The sequence below is a fragment of the Carassius gibelio genome, chromosome A23 (genome assembly GCF_023724105.1).
Source record: "Carassius gibelio isolate Cgi1373 ecotype wild population from Czech Republic chromosome A23, carGib1.2-hapl.c, whole genome shotgun sequence".
Classification (NCBI taxonomy): Eukaryota; Metazoa; Chordata; class Actinopteri; order Cypriniformes; family Cyprinidae; genus Carassius; species Carassius gibelio.
Genome location: NC_068393.1, coordinates 8,770,224 through 8,792,376, shown reverse-complemented (window position 1 = coordinate 8,792,376; position 22,153 = coordinate 8,770,224). Strand labels below are relative to the sequence as shown.

At 36.8% G+C, this 22,153-nt stretch overlaps 1 protein-coding gene across 4 annotated transcripts in view; it reads left to right on the top strand.

Moving 5' to 3' along the window:
• Positions 1-22,153, top strand: part of LOC127945181 (extracellular sulfatase Sulf-2) — a 137,135-nt gene that overhangs the window by 6,449 nt on the left and 108,533 nt on the right. For all 4 annotated transcript variants that reach the window (XM_052541790.1, XM_052541788.1, XM_052541791.1 and 1 more), the window contains exon 2: positions 20,743-20,793. The gene's annotated coding sequence lies outside the window, so the exon portion shown is untranslated. The remainder of the gene's footprint in view (positions 1-20,742; positions 20,794-22,153) is intronic.

Sequence of the window (22,153 nt, the reverse complement as noted above, 5' to 3'; positions counted from 1 at the left end):
ACATTACTATTGTGCCACAATTTAAATATCTGGGCGTTATTATTGATTCTAATCTCTCTTTTAAAACACATATTAAGAAAGTCTGCAATAGGGTCAAGTTTAGTTTAGCTAATTTTAGATATATTAGAAATGCCCTTACTTTTAATGCTGCTAAATTATTTATGGATGCAATGATTATGTCACATCTAACATATTGTCTGACAAGCTGGGGACAAACTAACAGCTCATCACTTAAGCCACTAGCAACTATTTATAAAAAAACTCTTAAAATTTTGGACCAGAAGCCTAACAGTTTACACCATTGTATAATCCTTAAAAACTATAAACTGCTGAGCTGGGAAAATGTAATCAAATACAAAAATATTTGTCTGGTTTACAAAATTGTACATAATACCGCTCCGCCTCCTTTCAATTCATTCATAATCCAACGTAATAACAGCAGTCATAATACCAGAAGCACCACACGTGGCGACCTAGTAATCCCACTCAGAAAAAGTACATTTGGTCAATTATCATTTTCTTTTACTGCAATACATAACTGGAACTCATTGCCCATTACAATTAAAAACATACATATGTATTCGACTTTTACTGCACACCTTAAAAATTGGCTAATCGACAATTACACCTGCACACATTAATATGCTAGATGTGATGTGCGCACTAGATGTGACATGATCATGTTTCTGCCACTTGATCTCTGCTGACTGTCTCAATGCTATGTCTTATATGTGCTTCAATGTGGCCTTTGCATGATTATCTTTGGTGTCAATTTTCTCTAGTTTATTGCTTGACCTGCTTTTATGTCTTTGTAATTTGTGCCTGCTTGTCTGTTTCAATTTTGTACCACCTTGTTTGTTTGTCTAAGCTCTTGCTTAAGCCTTGTTTTAATTGTAATGTATTTATTGATGTATGCCAATTAACAACTGGCTGGGGACTACAGCTGGAAATAAGCCGTAGAGGCTAAAGCTGCTCTTTTCATTAAAAGAGGTTGTCCACATTACTATAAACCAATAAAGTAAAGTAAAGTAAAGTAAAGCATTACCCTCTTTATACACGGGCCGGCCCAGCTTGCTGCCAGCTCTTGGGTTCGTCCAGGCAGAACAGATCAGGCTTGATCCAGGACTTCAACTTCCAAAAACTGATGATTTCCTGAGTTTTAGGTACTAGTAGTTGAATTGTTAGGTATACACAAAGTGCAGAGGTGAGAGAAGATGCCCTCTGTTTTCTTTCCTCCTCAAGTCTTGTTCTGGAATTGAAGTGCGCAGCAGGAAGCTGGAACTCTGTATTCAAGAGCTCTTCACCCCTGTTAGACTCTGTTTTCTAACAGCAGGAGCATGTGGGTGTTTGTGTGTCCAAGTTTGCGTGTTTTAAGTTTAAAGTGGTTATATGTATTTATGTATCACACACCAAAACACTTTTGCTGCTTTAAAAATGATTGCAAATTATTTAAAAACTATCTTAACTGGATACCACAGAACAATTCAAATTGAAAAAAATAAATAAATAAATATATATATATTTATTTTATCTACCGATTTTTATATTAAAAAAAGTTGTATATACTAGTCTAGCCTGTTAATATTAGATGTTTATATGCACTAATTTGAATGAGTCCAATAAGATTTTTTCGATTTTGAAAGTTCTCTTTACATGAACCCGACATATCTTTTTTTGCAGAATCTGCTATTTTGTCCGACAAACAAACCAGACAGGAGAGTAGATCAACATTGGTGGACTTGAACTTAAAAAATGGTGTATATTAACGTCTTTCTGTTGTTGAAACAAGATATCTTCTGATGTTCGTTCATGTTTATTTTGCGCCATAACTAGTAAAGAGGAAGAGATGGACAGTTGTTATGCTGCTTGAACTGAGGCGCAACAGTGATCTGTCACAACACATTAAAGAGCCACAGAATGATATTTATTGTTAAATTTATTAAAAAGTGCAACATTTGAATGCCGAGACTTTGTTTCAGAAGTAACCTGCTTTGTCTTGTCTGTCGGCATGCTGTCATACTTCGCTCCACGATGTTTTTTTCAATGCGTGAGAACATAATGTGTGATGTCATAGTGTCATGGCTTGTTGGACGTAGCAACAGTAACAAAGGGGGGCGGGTCAGTTGTGTTGCTAAATGCATGTTACCCTGTAAGCTCTTCAGATCAGTCTAATTGTTTCTAAGTTCTTTAAAACAGCTGAACATTCATAGACAGTGTTTTTTTTAAGAACTGGAGAATAACACGTTCTTTGTTAAAACTAAAAGAGTTCTCCAATGACATCAGACTGGTAAAGCCTTTTGGTCCTAATTGGAAGCTTTATTTGTAAGACTGTCTTTGAATTCTGTGTCTTCCTCTGTTTCTTTAGCGCTCTCATTGAACGACAGCCTAGTTGCCATTAGCAGGTCAACATAAATGTTTTCAGAATGGAACATCAGACAGGGATTTGCTTTATGCCATCACTCACACACACACACACACACACATGAGCTCATACAGAAGGTCTGTTCCTTGTTTGTTGTAATATTCTTGCCACAGGTATGCAAAAGTTATCCAGTACTTCACTGATTCTCACCTCCTTATAAACACACACACACACACACATACACATAAACACACTCTGTGTTATTTGGTGCTTACTCTTGATTTGCCTCTCATATGTTTCCACTGTATTTTGCTCTGTTGAGTCTAGTAGCTTTGTCAGTGTGCATGCATACTTGTAAATAGCAAGTTCTTGTCCTTGCATGTGTATTTCAGTGCAGATGTGGCCTTGTCTTAAGCAAAGAAAGGGAGACACACATCAGGTGCCTGCATTTGACCATTTAGTCCCGGGTTACTTTTTTGCACACATAATTTGTATTGTGCAAAATAAAGACAAAAGTCCAGATGGATCAAATAATAACATTTTATTTAATAAAATATATATTTTTATTACAAAAAATGTGTTCTTAACGTCATATTTGAGGGAATTAACTACTAATCCCATGAAGTAAGTGCAGACACATGTACCATTCTTCCATTAAATTTTGCTGGCAAAAATTTATTAATTTCATTCATCAGTTCATTCAATTTTTATAGGAATAACATTTTCCCCACACCAGTTTTGCTAAATTTGCTATGTTGACCACGAATGTGACTACAATTTAATTACATTTAAAAATATATAAAGTATAAAGAGTATAAAGTATAGCGGAGTATAAAAAATAATATTTTTGAAGTTTATAACTAAATATTGGTTGGTTATGTGAATTTGCCATGTTGACCACAAATGTGACCACAATTTAATTACTTGAAAACATGAAATTATAAAGTATAACGGAGTATAACATACAAAATATTTAAAGTTTCTTACAACATATATATGCAAATATATCTGTAATGCTTAATGGGAGGTTGCTGCTGAGCTCAGCTTTGGCAGAGTTTTTGTTTCCATAGTAAACGTGACTTCTGATTGGCCAATCTCTCTTCACGATTATGGGTAATGTAGTATTTATTAAAAAAAAATTATAAGTAAATTTGAAATTGTGACAGTTAAACAGTTTTATCAATTATTCAGTGTCATTAGACATAAAAAATAAAGGTAACACTTTATTTTGATAGTCCACTTTAGACACTCTACTAGCAGTAAGTAACTTTGCAACTACATGTCAACTAGCAGTTAGCAGAGTATTAGTAGACTGTCTGCTTAATATCGTCTAACACTTTCTTTGTCAACTTATTGTCAACTAATACGAAGCCTAAACCTACCCCTAACACTAACCCTAAACCTACCCTAACAGTGTACTCTGAGAGTTACTAGGCATGTAGCTGCAAATTTCTGAGATTTAGTTGATATGTAGTTAACATGTAGTTACAAAGTTACTTATAGTCAGTAGAATATCTAAAGTGGACTATCGAAATAAAGTGTAACCAAAATAAAAAATAAAAAATAAAAAAAAACCATAGGTCACAATTGTCCAGTCACAATGAAGTATTCTGGAAAGCCATGTAAAAAATAGTCAAAGCATCTTAACACTGATACACTTATTGTGATCTGTACTAATGCTTTGATGAAAGCCCTTCTTTATCATGCCAAAACATCCAAGATATTTCATCTTGAGAGATTCGAACTCTCTCTCTCTCACTTTCTCTTTTTCTTTCCTTTCTCTTTCATCCCATCATGGCTTTAAGCCACCTTGTCAAGTCAGTCTGCACTTTCTCTCTCTCCCATTTCACACATCACTGCGTTCACTCATCTCCCCACTTATCTGCCCTCCACTTTATTGGCCCTCTATCCCGGCCTTTTCTCTTAACATGCCTACAATTTAGCTCTACCAATAAAACTATCACAAGTAGATAAGCCTGACCTATACAGCTTTATGAAGAGCTGAGGTAATTTAAGTCATTTTGTTTAATTCTCTTTGGTCACTTAAGGCTCCACTTCATTTACTTTCTCCAATTTTCTTCAGATTTGTATGAAAGGCTAATTGTGTTGGTCATGAGGTCTGTGTGTGAATGAGGGAAAGTTAAATTTAACAACGAGAGAGAGCAACAAAATCGAGCCAGAAAATATGCCTCATGTTCGTTTGAGTGTGGGCTTACTTATGTTTTAAATCTATTTTTACTGTTTAAAAATTGACACTGATTAATGTGCCAAAAAGACAAGCGGTTCAAACATCCAACTGCAAATGGCTGCACGGTCATATCTCCCTTTTTCTCTCTCGAAATTTCTGCCACCTAAATCTAACCATCACTAAAACCTTTCTGCATTTTTGGAATATAGACTTCATAGTGTTTATTAAGATCACATCTGATGCATCGCTTATAAGAGAAAGACATTGATGTCAAATGTTATTTTGGAGTTACATAAATTCAGAAATGTTATAAAATAATTTTACACTGAAAACAGGCAAAATCATTACATTAATGCACTTACAATGGAAGTCTATTGGGCAGTAGTCTCATCTCAGATAGGATGAAAGCTTTACAACTCAACATTCATTTTTATACAGAATAAATGGTGTTTAAAAAGTTCCCTTTTAAAGCCTCCAGAATGTTTTGCCTCATGGATGTCCATTACTGTAAACACTAGTTGTACATATTTTTATGAACTGATGGACAAGTTTACCAATTGGCATTCTAAGGCGATAGCTGATCAAGCTTAACTGGTATTGAGCCCAGAACATGCTTTTGTGAAGTGAAGTTGTGAGAATAGGTTGTGATAAGATGACAATTAACAAGATTTAATTAGACTAACATTGATTGGGCAGCATGAACCAATACATCACTGCAAAGCGGCATTGAAAGGACAATTAGAGTGGGAGTTTGAGGGAAGACTGGAGACACAAGGTGGGTTGTAATGTGTTGTTGACTGACTGTGGAGGCTGAAAAGTGACATACTAAATCTGAAATGATGCTTCCAGAGAAGAACAATGCATTCTGCATGGTTTTATGAGAAATGTTTGTGTTCATGCTGGAATCCATCACATTTTCAAGATGTTTTGTACACTCGCATTCCAAAAGTTTTGGATCAACTAAGATTATTTTTAAGACATTGATATTTTTATTCAGCGGGAATGCATTAAATTGACAGTAAAAACATTAATAATATTACAAAAGATTTCAGTTTCAAACTATTTTTTATTTATCAAAGTATCCTTAAAAATGTATCACTGTTTCACAAAACAGTATAAGCAACACAACAGTTTTCAACATGATAATAATGACAATAAAAAGAAGTTTCTTATGCAGAAAATCAGTATGTTAGAATGATTTCTAAAGGATCACATGACACTGAAGACTGGAGTAATGATGCTGGAAATCCAGCTTCATATCACAGGAATGAAGGACTTTTAAAGTTTATTAAAATAGAAAACAGTTATTTTACATTTTAGTAACATTTCACAATCATGATGAAGTTTTGCCTTCAAATCATACATTTTTGGACGCATGTTATGTTGTATGAATTCATACAAAATCACAAGTTCATACTATTTTTATGGATTCTCAGTTGCTTGTTCTCTGATTTTGATTGCAGACTTTTAATTGCAAATTTCTTAAGCTTCTTGAGATTTATTGTGGAACTCCAGATTAGAACACTATAATGAATCCACTGAGGCAAGTTGAAGTAGAACACGTGCAGTTTTAATGAAGTCGGGGGGGGAAGAAGAAGAAAAAAGACTAGACTTGGCATGAACAAACACACCTAACAGTGGCAAAATGAAAAAAGCTAGACAAATGGACAATAAAACACGAGGGCTTTACTTTTTTCTTTTCTTTTCTCTTCTTTTTTTCTTAATAATCAGGAGAAAAATCTGTTTTCAAATTCGTATTTAAATCAAATGTATTATCATTGCTAAAACGACATGTCAAATCTGATTTGTGATCGTTCTTTTACAAGGGGCAGTTCTCCCTTATTTGTCTCTGTTAACATTGCACTGCATGAACCATTTCATAGAAGGACCATTATTTCAAGATTATGCAACTGGACTTAAGCACCATTAATCATTGATTCCCACACGGGCACACACACACACACACACACACACACACACACACACAAACTTAATTAGTGCCACATTAGACTTTCATTCAACAGACCTAAATATTTAACTGAACGGTACGCTTGACTCATAGACTGCAAAATTAAATAAGAAGTGAGAAGTTTGTTATATAATTCCCAGTGAAGGCCGTATTTGACAGTATGTATGCCTGAGACTTGTGCTTTCTTACCAAATCCAGGTGAACCAAAGGACATACTGAATGTTTAAAGGCAGAACTTCGCAATAAATGCACTCCCTGTTACTCTGGAAACTGAAGTGGCCTTTATAAGAAAAAAGGGGAATCGAAAATTAATGTGAAGCAGAAAGAGCGAGCGATTGAGACATTTTCTCCACTGCAGGGACTTGTAAATATAAACTGATGCAGCTGTCAAATATTAGCGATATCTGATATGCCGAAGCTGTAAGTGACTGCTGTAATCGCGTTTAAAAGAACGCCTCACGCAGAGGCTTGTGTGTACACGTGTTTAGCGGCGCGTGCTTGTTTACGTGTGACAACGACAGGAAAAGCAGAGCCTGGGGACAAATCTAAATCGAGTGATGGTGTGTCTGTCAAGTTTATAGTCTGCTTGTTAATGATTGTCGTCGGAATGTGAGTCTTCCCGAGAGATGCTATCGCACACGCGAACCAATTCTCCAAACCATTCTCCACAGCCAAATCAATTTCAAGCATTTTCTGTAAAGCGTTTAGCAGGTATATTAGTGCTCTTGTTTTGTTTATTACTCGGCGTACAATGAAAAGGCAGCGGGTTTAATTCTTGCCCGCTAAAGACTGTGGAAAACAGATAAAACGCAAGGGCGGGAGATGAAAGTGAGCTCGTAATAAAAGAAACTAAATGAACGCTCAGGGGTAAAATAGGAAGCTTAATGACTGTGTTTGACTGACAGGGATTGGCGCTGGAAGCTCACGCGGTGTGATTTGGGTAATTACAGCAGTGCTTCCCTGCTAACAAGACTAACCGTTACCTTGACTTCACTGCAGCGCTCTAAAGGAGTCATTGAGGAGCTGCGTGGGTGACTTGACACTCCAATAAAATGGCTTGGAGGAAAACAGATCCCGTATCACCTCTCGCCTTGTTAACATCATCAAATAAAACAAGTGCTTGAGGAAAAACGTACAAAAAGTGCAGTGATTTTTCTCTCCCCGCACAGACGTCACTCAAAACTACCGCCGCGGGGCGCATCACCAATGCTCCTGTGAAAGAGAACTGAATGCTTGAAATGAAAACGGCTAAATTGACTAGATTTTCACATTTTCTGAGGAGCTCGTCCATAAAAAGTGCTTTCACGATGGCTGGGTGTTGTAGAGGCCTGCCGTGCCATTACTATGCAGATGCTAAGATGTGGCATGTTTGGATGCATTCACAAAGGAGTTCTGGGTGTTTGAAGGGAATTGATTGATGCTATCAAAGCACATAGAGCTCATCAAATATGGTAAACAGAAGATCCATACTTACTTGACACATGAGAGCAAACCTCATTGGATGAAGCGTCAAGGTTTTGCTGGAACTGACTTTCAAAATATCATCTTTTGTGTTTTGAAGATGAACAAATGTCTTATGGAAAGACATGAGGGTGAGTGAATGGCAGAATTTTAATTTTTGGGAGAACTATCCCTTTTAATATCTGGATAGTTATTTTACTCTCATTGATACAGTTTTTATTAATATTTTGGTTGACAACTCACTATTAACTAGTTTTCATTATTTGCTTGTCTGTTATTAACATCTTGGCTGTTTATTAGTATTTATAAAGCACTGATTCTACATGCCTAATGCGTCCCAATGCCTTTAACAATTAAAAAATTACTTTACTAATTATTAATAAGCAGCAAATTAGGAGTTTACTGAGGCAAAAGTCATAGTTAAAGGGAGAATTGGACCTTAAAATAAATTGACACATATTTTATATTAGTTTAAAAAAATATTTTTTACATTTTTAATTAATTTAGTTTTTTTAAGTTGCATTTTCTTAAGATATAACGTATGTATAGTTTTAATTAATTTTCATTTTTGTTTTAGTTTTAGTTATTTTACCTGAAATGAGAATAGTTTAAGTGACCCACAAACTTTACTATTTAGTGTGAATGGCTAACCCTAATTATGAGCGATAATAATTGTGGTGGTACCCTAACACTGCTAATTGCCAGTTTTTTGGTCTTTAGGCTCTGAGAATAGGAACATTCTGACCAATGTTTGCTAAGTTTTTCCATAAATGTCAAAAACTGCCTCAGTTTGTTAAAAGAAATCTGCAGCCTAGCAGTCAGTGTCTATGTGTGTGTGGATTTTGAATATGTGAAGCCTCTGATAAGGTCTAATAGGACCTTTACTGTCCTTGTGTTTGTTTGTCAAAAGATCAGCCTTATAGATTCAGGAGAGAATTGTACAAGCCTCTATATTGTGTTTGCATTGAACGGCTTCCCTACACCCAGACTCTGTTGTAGCTTTTCTATAGCTTTATGCTAATCGGTCAGCCATCATTTTGTTTCCCCCTTTACATGTGATTGATTGCCTGGCTCGTGTGTGTGTGTGTGTGTGTGTGTGTTGTCGGGCACTTGAAGGTCAGTAAGAAGATGATTGCTCTTGTGGGATTTTTCTGCTATTTATCCCCTCTTTCCTCTTCTGTTTACAGAGTAAAAGTGTTGATAGGAGCGTTTCTGCTTTTTAAATAAGATCTGGCAGTTGTGTTACATGTCCCCGAGATTAGATTTAGCCAAACTAATTTCCAATCTCTCTCTCTCTCCCTCACATACTCTATCTTTTCACTCACTTACTCTTTCTGTTTTCTGCTTTAATGTTGGTTCACAGCTTTCAGATGGACTGTTCAAGGAATTTCAATTTGGGCTCAAGCATGATTCGTTAAAGTTCACACAGGATGGAAAGGAGAAACAGAGATGGGAGAGGAAAGGAGAGATAATTATAGTGTGGCCAATGCTGGCATTCATTAAACCAGCTCTACTGGACTAGTCTAGTGGGGTTTAATTGGGTGCTTGAAAGGCCTCTGGAATCAATTGACTCGGAGAAAGGGATGAAGAGAAACAGAAACAGCGAAGGGATAACAGATGGAATTAAAACTAGGCTGCCTGAAGGTTGCAACTCTCCTTGAATTGATTTCAGGACTTACGGGGTAAGGGCAGCAAAGTGTTTGTTAAAACCAAGACGTACTAAACCTATATCATGTCAACTTCTGTTCTTAGAAAGAGCATCATTTCCTGAAGTACTGTGATGCTAAAAACACTTGAATGTCATTTCATTACAAAATATTAAACCAGTTGGAATTCAAATTTTCAAAAATGAGAATTAAAAATAAATAAATAAATAAATATGCCTGATTCAAATGAATTTATTAATTTTTCTTGAAACCTTGTGGTTGTCAGATGTTAGTGGGTTATGCACATGGTTAAAGGAATGAATTACATCTGTGGTTACTTTAGCAGTGCATTGTCATATGACCATTCCTGAATATGATGACTTTACTCCTGTGGCCTCATGGGATGGTGAAGTGTCCATCAGATCCACCTTTTAAAATTTCACTGGAAAGTCAACAATTTGGACATTGCTGACAGGCTGCTTTTTGGATATTATGTAGAAGGGAAGTATAGCCATTTTCAGGCACATAAATATATATATAAAATGATTCGGAAAAGGGAAGTTACAGTAGTTGGTCAATATTTTGTCTGAAGTGTTTTATTTAAGTAACTATTTACATACACTGCCACTTAAAACTCTGGGATCATTAAGATTTTTTATGTTTTTTTTTAAAGAAGTCTCTTATGCTCATCAAAGCTTTTTACATATAAACAGTATTGTTCAAAATAATAGCAGTACAATGTGACTAACCAGAATAATCAAGGTTTTTCGTATATTTTTTTATTGCTACGTGGCAAACAAGTTACCAGTAGGTTCAGTAGATTCTCAGAAAACAAACAAGACCCAGCATTCATGATATGCACGCTCTTAAGGCTTTGCAATTGGGCAATTAGTTGAATTAGTTGAAAGGGGTGTGTTCAAAAAAATAGCAGTGTGGCATTCAATCACTGAGGTCATCAATTTTGTGAAGAAACAGGTGTGAATCAGGTGGCCCCTATTTAAGGATGAAGCCAACACTTGTTGAACATGCATTTGAAAGCTGAGGAAAATGGGTCGTTCAAGACATTGTTCAGAAGAACAGCGTACTTTGATTAAAAAGTTGATTAGAGAGGGGAAAACCTATAAAGAGGTGCAAAAAATGATAGGCTGTTCAGCTAAAATGATCTCCAATGCCTTAAAATGGAGAGCAAAACCAGAGAGACGTGGAAGAAAACGGAAGACAACCATCAAAATGGATAGAAGAATAACCAGAATGGCAAAGGCTCAGCCAATGATCACCTCCAGGATGATCAAAGACAGTCTGGAGTTACCTGTAAGTACTGTGACAGTTAGAAGACGTCTGTGTGAAGCTAATCTATTTTCAAGAATCCCCCGCAAAGTCCCTCTGTTAAAAAAAAGGCATGTGCAGAAGAGGTTACAATTTGCCAAAGAACACATCAACTGGCCTAAAGAGAAATGGAGGAACATTTTGTGGACTGATGAGAGTCAAATTGTTCTTTTTGGGTCCAAGGGCCACAGGCAGTTTGTGAGACGACCCCCAAACTCTGAATTCAAGCCACAGTACACAGTGAAGACAGTGAAGCATGGAGGTGCAAGCATCATGATATGGGCATGTTTCTCCTACTATGGTGTTGGGCCTATTTATCGCATACCAGGGATCATGGATCAGTTTGCATATGTTAAAATACTTGAAGAGGTCATGTTGCCCTATGCTGAAGAGGACATGCCCTTGAAATGGTTGTTTCAACAAGACAATGACCCAAAACACACTAGTAAACGGGCAAAGTCTTGGTTCCAAACCAAAAAAATTAATGTTATGGAGTGGCCAGCCCAATCTCCAGACCTTAATCCAATTGAGAACTTGTGGGGTGATATCAAAAATGCTGTTTCTGAAGCAAAACCAAGAAATGTGAATGAATTGTGGAATGTTGTTAAAGAATCATGGAGTGGAATAACAGCTGAGAGGTGCCACAAGTTGGTTGACTCCATGCCACACAGATGTCAAGCAGTTTTAAAAAACTGTGGTCATACAACTAAATATTAGTTTAGTGATTCACAGGATTGCTAAATCCCAGAAAAAAAAAATGTTTGTACAAAATAGTTTTGAGTTTGTACAGTCAAAGGTAGACACTGCTATTTTTTTGAACACACCCCTTTCAACTAATTGCCCAATTGCACAGCCTTAAGAGCGTGCATACCATGAATGCTGGGTCTCATTTGTTTTCTGACAATCTACTGAACCTACTGGTAACTTGTTTGCCATGTAGCAATAAAAAATATACTAAAAACCTTGATTATTCTGGTTAGTCACATTGTACTGCTATTATTTTGAACAATACTGTATATATATATATATATATATATATATATATATATATATATAGTGCTTCAAATTGTGTTATGTTGCTGCCTTATGTTTAACTGCTTTAAATAAAAAAATTTCACATCAGTCTACACTCCATACACCATAATGACAAAGCAGTTTTGCAACAACTTTGCAAATTTATTAAAAATAAAAAAGAGAGGCACACACCACTCAATAAAAGGTCTAACAGCTGAAAATGCATATCAAAGCAAGCCCCAAGGTCAAAATAACTGCCTGTAGAGTTCAGAGACAGGATTGTGAAAGACAAAAAAATGTCTTGGGGAAGTGGTGGCCTCACGGTTAGCAACTCGGACTCGCAAACGAAAGGTTGTGAGTTTGAGTCTCGGGCCGGCAGGAATTGTGGGTGGGAGGAGTGCATGAACAGTGCTCTCTCCACCCTCAATACCACGACTTCGGTGCCCTTGAGCAAGGCACTCAACCCCCAACTGCTCCCCGGGCGCCGCAGCATAAATGGCTGCCCACTGCTCCGGGTGTGTGTTCAGTGTGTGTGTTCAGTGTGTGTGTTCACTGCTCTGTGTGTGTGCACTTTGGATGGGTTAAATCGCAGAGCACGAATTCTGAGTATGGGTCACCATACTTGGCTGTATGTCCCGTCACTTTCACTTTCAAAATGCTGCTATGACTATGAAGGTTCACAGAAATATGTAGCCTCTAATATCCTTAATGCAAGAAATTTGGAATAACCAGAACCAGGTTCCTGAGCAATCCATGGAGAAGAGTCTTGGTTAGAGTTAGGGGTGTAACGGTACACATATTTGTACTGTACATTTTCGGCACGGGTCTTTTGGTTTGGTACGCATTTGTACCGAACAAATATAGCATTGTTTAACCACTGCATAAGCGGACTTCACTGGAAACTTCCAGTTTTATATATTTAATGCAAAATAAACACAAATGAACATATCGTGCATGTAATTGCTCAATAAGTTTCAACCGCGGGAAATCACCAATAAAACAGCTTTTAAACAAAATGTCACGTAGTATTTCATTGACCTCAGCCAGTCATCAGTGTCTACTGCTTGTTAGTCAACTATAAATGAAGTCTAGAGAAAAGCATTTCAAGAAATATTAGTCTATATACTCATTATATTGTACTGTACTGTTAGTGATGTCTCAATTATTTAATGTTTTAATAAATCTGTTATGAAACGAGTTATGAGAGGCACTGTGTAAATGTATATATTTCAACAACAAACTGAATTTTTATAATTAAGAAGTTAATTTAACTGCATTAAGTGCAGTTAACATGTTTGCATATAGGTTGAGTGTTGCTTGTTATATTTAAAAGTAAATAGTAATTATTGGGCTCTGCTATTATCTGTAACCAAGCTAAGGTAGATTTTTATCCCTAAGAAAATTGTAATTGTAGCTGAGTTTATTTAAAGAAAGATCTATTGTTCATTAAACCACATTTTAATTAAAAAACAATTGTTTAGTTTTTCCCCCCTGCTCCTGCTGTACCGAAACTGTGCCGAACCATGAGATAAAAACCGAGGTGCGTACCGAACCGTCATGTTTGTGGACCGTTGCAAACTCAGAGTGTTGTCCAAGAAGCTGATGGTCACTCTTGAGCTTCATGATCATATATGGAGATCTGAACTCCAAACTCAATCCTCTTCTCAGTGAAGACATGAAAGCCCACCTGGAATTTGCAAAAAAAAGCATCTAAAGGAGCCTTAGATTGTGAGAAACAAGATTCAAGATAGGGTAGCTACATAACATGACAAAACATGGAAAGACAAATACTTTTGCAATATATATAATGTATAGTGTCATTTGAAGTTTTCTTCTAAAATGAGCAATTTTCTCAAGCTTCTGTTCAGTAGTCTCACATTAAAGGCAATGCATAATTCTTTTCATTGCCATTAAAGAGAAATAACTGAACATAAACATAAGAGCCTGAGAAAATTTTTAATTTTAGAAGAACATTTCAGACAGCAACATTTTCAGAGGCTTTTGCATCTGAACTCTTCATACACAGTGCTCAAATGTTTGGAGTAAGAATCAATTATTATTATTATTATTATTATTAGTATTATTATTATTATTATTATTATTATTATTATTATTATTATTATTATTATTATTATTATTATTATTATTAATTTTAATTTTAAAGAAAAAAATACTTAAAATAATAATAATAATAATAATTAGTTAAAAAAAATAAGCTTTGCATCAAATGAATATATTACATTTTTTTCAGTTGTATACCTGTCTCACTAACGTGTGTAATGGGATATTACAGCTCGACTAGTCTGCCACTGTACATACGCTCAAGAACACATTTATATATTTTTCACAACTTTGCCTAGTCTGAATAAAGGCAGGGGCTCTGCTGTGGTTCGCAGTTGCTTTTTTAAATGGCCCCACGGACCAGCGGTCATCAGCTTGTCTTACCAGGCTCAGAAACTATCTAAATTATTAATCTTAGTCTGGGAGCATGGACGCATCACAGCAAACCCCAAAGGCCAGACAGGTCTACTGTCCAGACAGATAGACAGAGCATATCAGACATTTTACCCTGTATCTTTTTGGATAAATATAATATAAAGGTTGGAGCAGTGGCCCCGTGGTTAGTGCTCCAGACACGAAAACCAATGAAAGAAATGTAAGCTCAATTCCAGCTCATATCATGTACTGATCCCCCTTTTAAGGAGACGTTTTTCACACTGTCTTTCAAGGCACCCTAACACCATGTCTGTTCAAAAATAAAATATATATGTATAATATAATATATGCATGTGACTTACTAGTCCTTACTAGTACTTTTCACATAGTCAGAGGCTAATTTTCCATATTCTGGCTGTTCGGGTTGTTCCCATGCAGGCGATCTGCTGTTAATCACTCACGAGGTTGTTGTGTGCATTTCCTCTGAACAAATGAGTCAGTATTTCGTAAGTGTTGTATTAATTTCTGGCTTGTTGAGGAAGCCATACATCAGCAGGAATGAATTGCATTTTTGCAATAGTTACGTAAAGCAGAAGCATACTGTGTGGTGATTAAAGTGCTTTACATGGAATATGAATAAGAGCATAAATCACGGCAAGTGGTGGACCGCGTGATGAGAACCACATACCAATCACATGTTATGTCTGGGACAATCCGCGAACTCAGCAATTACTGAAGGTCATGGGAGCGGAGCAATTCAGAATAAGCAGATAGCAGCAGAAAGACATTCATGTTTTTGCTTATTACGTGAACTGATAGTAATAATAATAATAATAATAATAATAATAATAATAATAAATAAATAAATAAATAAATAAATAAATAAATAAATAAATATATAAATCTGTTATTACAAGACAAATTTTACTTAGGTTATGTCCTAATAGTTGCAGTACATGCAGTCATGTACATCATAGTTTTAATAAAAAAATTATATAATCATATCAAAATCATATTATTTACATTCTTATTATGTTCATATTATTATTATTTTATGATTCTTTTTTTTTTACATTTCAATAATGAGGGTTGTGACAACGCTCAAATGCTATCAGTCTAGATAAAACTGTAATGTTTGCATTTTATGTTTTTATTTTGCTTTGCTTTTTGTTTTATGTGTTTTCTTTTGCTTTGGTATGCCTTGCTTTTATGTGTTTTACTTTACTTTTTTGCTTTGTTCTTTGTTTTGTTTTGTGTTTTACTATGCTTTTTATTGTTAGCTTTTTTGTTTTGCTTTGCTTTTTCTTTTCTTTTCGTTTTGTTTTGTTTAGCTGTGCTTTTATGTGTTTTACTTTGCTTGTTATTTTATTTTGTTTTGCCTTGTTCTTTGTTGTTTTTTTTATTTCATTTTGCCTTTGCTTTTATCTTTTGTTTAGCTTTTTGTTGTTTTGCTTTGTTTTGTGTTTTCGTTTTAGAATCGGAATAGCAAATATTAATAGAGCAAAGGCCATCATGTTTGTGTGTTTTACCTGTACTCCAGTTTAAATTCTGTTGTTACAGTTGAACTTATCTACCTCAGGTTGTTAAATCACATTTCTGCTAGGTGTGATTTTCCTCAAATACACTATTAGAGAAGTAGGTCACAGAAATAGAACGAGAGATCAAGAAAAAGAGGAGCGAAATCATGACACATGGAAAAGGACGGCAGACAGACAGAGAGGGAGATGAAAGCCACCTCTATATCAGTTTTCTCTCACCTATCCATCACCTTGGCGACAGCAGGTCTGTGGTTGGGCCTGTTTGCTGTCACTGAAGCTGTAGTGAGGGAAGCAGCCATTTTACATCATTGATTTACATTAGTCAGGGAAGAAAGCTGAAGAATGACTGAAGAGAGCGACTCACACGCACACACATGCTCGCTTGTGTGCAGCCTTTTAATATTGCATTGGGTGTTTGGTGTCTGCTTTTTCTACTTGATGGGGTTTAATTTAATCTACGGTGGCTAACTTTCTCTCAGTGTGGGGCTTTTTCAACACCCTGACAATTTTAGAGCAAGAGAGGAGAGGGAGCAGAGGAGGAGAAAAGCCAAAGTAACATGACAGAAGAAAGAAAAAGAAAAGGGGGATTATGGATGGTGGAAATCATAAGTAGGAAGATAGAATGAGTGGTGGAGAGGGTGATGGAGTGACAGAGACACTGTATAGATGAAGAGGAGAAAGGGACAGTGTGGGCTCATGGCTGCAGGGAGGATGTTGAATGATGTCTGAGCGTGTGCCTGCTGTCAATGTCACCTTAACATGTCTCACTGCTGCAGAGAAACACACTCCTTACAAAGACTCTCTCTAAATGGTTGACCTGATTGGTTCGGACTGTCGACAGTTGCACAGCTTTATCCAGTAGTGTTCTTTCATATGAAAACTTTCTGACTTTTTATGCTTTAATAAGACACATATTGTGATTAGTTTTGCTCATACTTTGGGTTAAAGGTATTTCTGAAGTACTACATTTTGGAATAGAATGATACTTCCGATTGTGCTGCTTGTTGCTACTACTTTTCTAGGCAATTGGCCTTGATCAAATGAAATGTTAAGAGAGAGCCTTAGGGACTAATATCTTGTTTTCAAACTGTGGTCCAGGACTGCAAGACAGTCCATGGGTAACCTGAGAGAAAAGAAAAAGATTTTACAAAAATGTTTTTGCTGCTGTCAAAATTAATATATGTATATATACATATTATCATGTTTAACATATCTAACTAGTTTTGATAATAGTACAGAATTTCAGGTATTTATGTATTGCTATTTTAATAATGTTCTTTGGTTTCAATCAACTATTTGATAATAAAAAAAGCAATTGTATATAATGTTACACAAACATTTTTTCCAAGCAGTATAAAAAGTATTTCTACATAAAAATAAATATCTGCCTTTATATACATAAAATATCTCTAAAAATATGTTTTGTATTTTTAGAGCTGTCAAATTTAACATTTTAACATGTTATTGTTATGTTTAACACATCTACCAATTTTGATAACCTTACTCTATTTATTTACTTATTTTCCAGATATTTTAATAATGTGCTTTGGCTTCAATACGGCATACACTGTAATAACAAAATTATAATTGTTTTAACAGTTGTCAAAGTGCCAAAGCCAATTTTATTTATATATGTATGTATTTATTTATTCTCCAGATAATATTTTAATAATGTGCTTTGACTTCAGTAGTCTTAAAAAGTGTATATAACAATCTAAAAACAAAAAAGTTTTACAACCTTTTGTTTATAGTAATAAACTTACTCTTTTTCTCACATTTTAATTGGCTCTTTATGCATGAAATAAATGCTATTGTTCCCTTTCAGTCGGTTACTCTCAACGCCACGTTGGTGACCAACGAAAATGGGATATCACTTCGAGTATTCACGGAGTTACAGTTCATTTTAATGACGTGTTTGTAAATGAATATCAGCACAGACAAAAGCTTGTTGTTATTATGTCTGTATCCAAAAAAAAGTAGACCCTTTACAGATTGATGTATTGCTCTTATCTGTACGATTAAAACTGAAAGTGTAATTTAAGTTCTTTTCGGGGTTATCAGGAGAAAATGACTGATAATGTGTATACGCGTTAATCGACTCCAGAGGGTTAAACTAAATGAGCCAATGCACATTGGCATGAAATTATTGCATCCAGCTGCCGCTGATCACTGCGTGAGTATAAGAGGGCAGCAGGTGCAATGCATACCAGGTTTTCGCTGAGGAGCCGAGCCGGAGACCCAGCAGCTCAGCGGCGGTACAGCAACCATGGCGACGGGACGTGGCGGGTTACCATACGTAACCGAGACATTCCCTTTTAGTCGGTCACTCTCAACGCCACATCGGTGACCAACGAAAATGGGATCCCTACCAAAGCACCATGGGTGCTGCCCCTTCCAGTGCCCTGTGCGAGCCGCCTGCGCCCCTATTAGGTGTAGGCCGGGGCTCAGAACAAGTAGTTCCACTCACCATTGTTAAAGCAGTACCTCACTGGGTGAGATTGGATAACACTGGGAAAACATACTTGTTCCACTTGGAACAGGGGCGCTGCGGAAGCCCCATCCTTCCCGAAGGAGGTCTCGGGAGCAAATACACATATAGCATCTGTTTGGGTATATATGGAGAAATTTGAGGTGATTAAAACCCTCTTGGGAAGGCAGAAGTCTGCCAGGGACAGGGACTCTCTAAGGCTATACCGTGGACTATACACATACGAGTACTGCTTAGGTCTCAATATGGAAACCACCCTTCCATGGTTCTCACGGATTCATCATGAAGGCCTGGCTCCGGATATTCCGCCGCGTCCAGCTCCCTAGGGTGATGGAGGATCTCAACAGGGTCTACAGTATGGACATTCTGGAGCAGTTTAAGCTAACTGGCACTCCCCTTCTGCTGGCCTCCGTAACATACAAAGGGCTGATCTGAGGTCCTGAAGCTCTGTGTCCGGTGTACGTAGCATCTCAATGCTCGGACAGGACAAAGCACAGCCAGGGCTGGGTCTGCCTCCTCCAGGGGCAGCACTTGCAGGCTCACCAATTGGTCTTTGAAGGATGTAGTGGGAACCTTGGGCACGTAGCTGCAGGATTACCTGGGAGTCAGCCGGCCCAAACTCTAGGCACAAATTGTCGACTGAAAATGCATGCAGGTCCCCTACCCTCTTGATGGAGGTTAATAATATTACTCATCTTTTTTCCAAACAGTATAAATTAGTCTTTATACATGAAAAGAAATATCTGCCTTTATAGAAAAATATAAATATTTTACAAAATGTATTTTTACTGCTGTCAAAGTTAATATGTTATTGTTTTGTTTGTCTACCAATTTTGAAAACATTACTATATTTTTTTATGTTTTTTTAACAAGTTAAAGTTAACGTGTCTGCAAATTTTATGTATGGATGTATTCATTTATTTATTTTCCAGATAATATTTTAATAATGTGCTTTCACTTCAATAGACTTCAAAAAAGTATATCACAAAATATAATTACTTATTAACAACATACTGTTTACAATAATATACTTTTTTATTACACAGTAAAAATGGCTCTTTATGCATAAGAATATTTAGCTGCTTTTATATTTCAGAAAGGGTGTCCTTGCAATGAGATAGGTATATTTGAGGATGTTTGGGATCAAAGTATTTTCAAAAACAATGTCATAGAATCTAGGGTGTGAGATTTTCTGACTTCATCTCACAAACACTTTTTCTACAAGATAGTAACACTCTGACACTCTCCCCTCTTAGTAGTTAAATAGATCCACTGGAGAGTGACAGGAAATTATTTGAGGATAGAGTAGTAATGTGCACAGGTTAAGTTGCATGCCATGCTTGACCATGTTTAATCCACACCATCACCACGGCCCGCCAACCCCTACATCACAGTACTTTCTCACTCTGCATTTCGACTCAAATTTTATTTACCAAATTTCACACACTTCAGAATAGCGCCCAGACCTTCTTGAGGCTGAATAGAACACCATTTCAACCCTGCTTTTGTCTGGGGTGAATGGTGGGCCACTAATTACCTCTCCTCCTTTTTCAGTCTCAGCTCTTCTGTAATACAGTTTAACATGTTCACATCCCACCCTAAAGATGTTGATGAATATGCATGAGCCCCTTTAGCTTAATCCTCATGATTGACAGGTTGGCATCTTAATCAGAATGATTGATGGCACGCTGATTCCAATTGATCGGATACCTCCTCCCTGCCTCTTTCTCCTCATACATTCCTATAGCTGTTCCCACACTGTCATTAGCCTCCCTTGCTGAGGTCTGTTTAAACTTTCATCCTGATTGCGAGTCTAGTTTCTGGCAGCTTCGTCTGAATAAACTTGTTGTGCTGTGTTTGTGTGTTTTGTGGTGTGACGCTCACTAAGCCCCCCTGCTCTGGTAATTGGACCTGCTTTCTCTCAGCAGCCTCCGAGCGCAGTAGGAGCTGGCAGTGCGGTGGGGGAAAAAAAGAGGCCAGAAAGTCATTCTGCATGTCCAAATGCACTGCACAAATCCATGACATCAGTATTCTGGTCAGACTTCACTTCAGACACAAAGAAAAGAAGTGCAAAAGGAGGGGAAAGCAAGAGTGATAGAAAGGGGCACATAAAAGTCTTTTGACTAGGAATTAAATGGGCCGAGTAGCTTTTTTTGTTTTGTTTTCTGTTCTTTATATAAGTTTCAATCTTACAAAACAGAGAAATAAATAGCCGCTGAAAAAAAAAGACACTGAGAAAAATGAAAGAGATATTGAGCATCTGACACAAAAAAGCAATGGATGTGACTTTTCTCCCTGTCTGCTTGTTTTGCAGAACAAAGAAGTCAACTAGAAGAGCTGTGAGCCTGTTACCCTGGACCAGCAGGTGAGTGACAGGATGTTGGACAAATGACACAGGCACATGGCCAAATTGTCATGATGAGAAATTGTCTTATGCAAAAAAGCTGCCCTCATGTATTAGAGCGTGCCAGCTGTATTGGGCATGTTGATCATTCTTTATACCAAACAGAAACAAAAGTGTATTGTTGAAGATGACTGTGTGCCTTTAAAAGTGCTGTGGTGGAAACATGGTGTAGTGTAGTGTCAGTATAATACTGTGGTGGTGCTGTAATCAGTCCCTCCAGAAAAACGCGGATTTCTTTTGTGATTGTTGCAGGCAAAAATCCTTGATTTTGCGGCACTTTTTCTTAAAAAATGCGATGAAATATGTGGGACATTTTTTGCAATTTTATGCGAAGAAATTGAGTGAACTTGTAAAAACTGCGGTTTGATGAAAAAGAGGAAAAAAGGTGATTCCCCTAACACATTTTTCTCACTAGCCTACTACCTTAATGTAAAGAGTAATTTTTACACTGTTAAAGAGTTGGATTCCCATGCTAAACATGGACAAAGTTTCAAAAATTAAGTTGTACGTTTGAAGGAGTATTTCTGTTCCAAAAATACTACTTCCGGTTTGTCACAAGTTTCGGAAAGTTTTTTTAGAGTATGGCTCTGTGTGACGTTAGATGGAGCAGAATTTCCTTATATGGGTCCTGACGCACGTCTGCCGGAAGAGCGCGCGCTCCAGTATAGCACAGCACTGAGAGCACAACAGACTTCACTGATCAGAGCGAGAGCGTCGCGAAATGTCACAAAAGGAGTGTGTTTTTGGTTTCCAGGGCAAGACAACCCTGCACAGATTACCAAAAGAGAAACAGCATTAAGGGACCAGTGGATGAAGTTTATTTTTACAGAGCATCAACGGAGTTGTGCAAGTGTTTGTGTTTGTTCCCTGCATTTCGAAGATGCTTGTTTTACAAACAAGGCCCAGTTTGACGACGGATTTGCACATCGTTTATTTCTTAAGGATAATGCAGTCCCAACGAAAAAGGGTCACAATCGTGTGTTGGAACCGCATGCGGTGAGTGAAACGGCTTCAAATATCTCTGTGTTGTTAACTTAGCTGTCGGCGTGCAAGCACATCAAGTAAACAACATGCGATGTTGTCATCAAACTGCATGAGTAAAACTGCTTCAAATATCTCTTTGTTGTTAACTTAGCTATCGGCGCGTAAGCACATCAAGTAAACAACATGCGATGTTGTCATCAAACTGCACTTTCCACATGTACAGCTTAAAAAAAAAAAAAAAACGACAAAGTGGAACTTAATCATTTTCCAAAACCGCTAAGCAAATATATACAGTTTCAGTACATACCACATAGAGCCGCTGTTGTTGCTGCTGCTC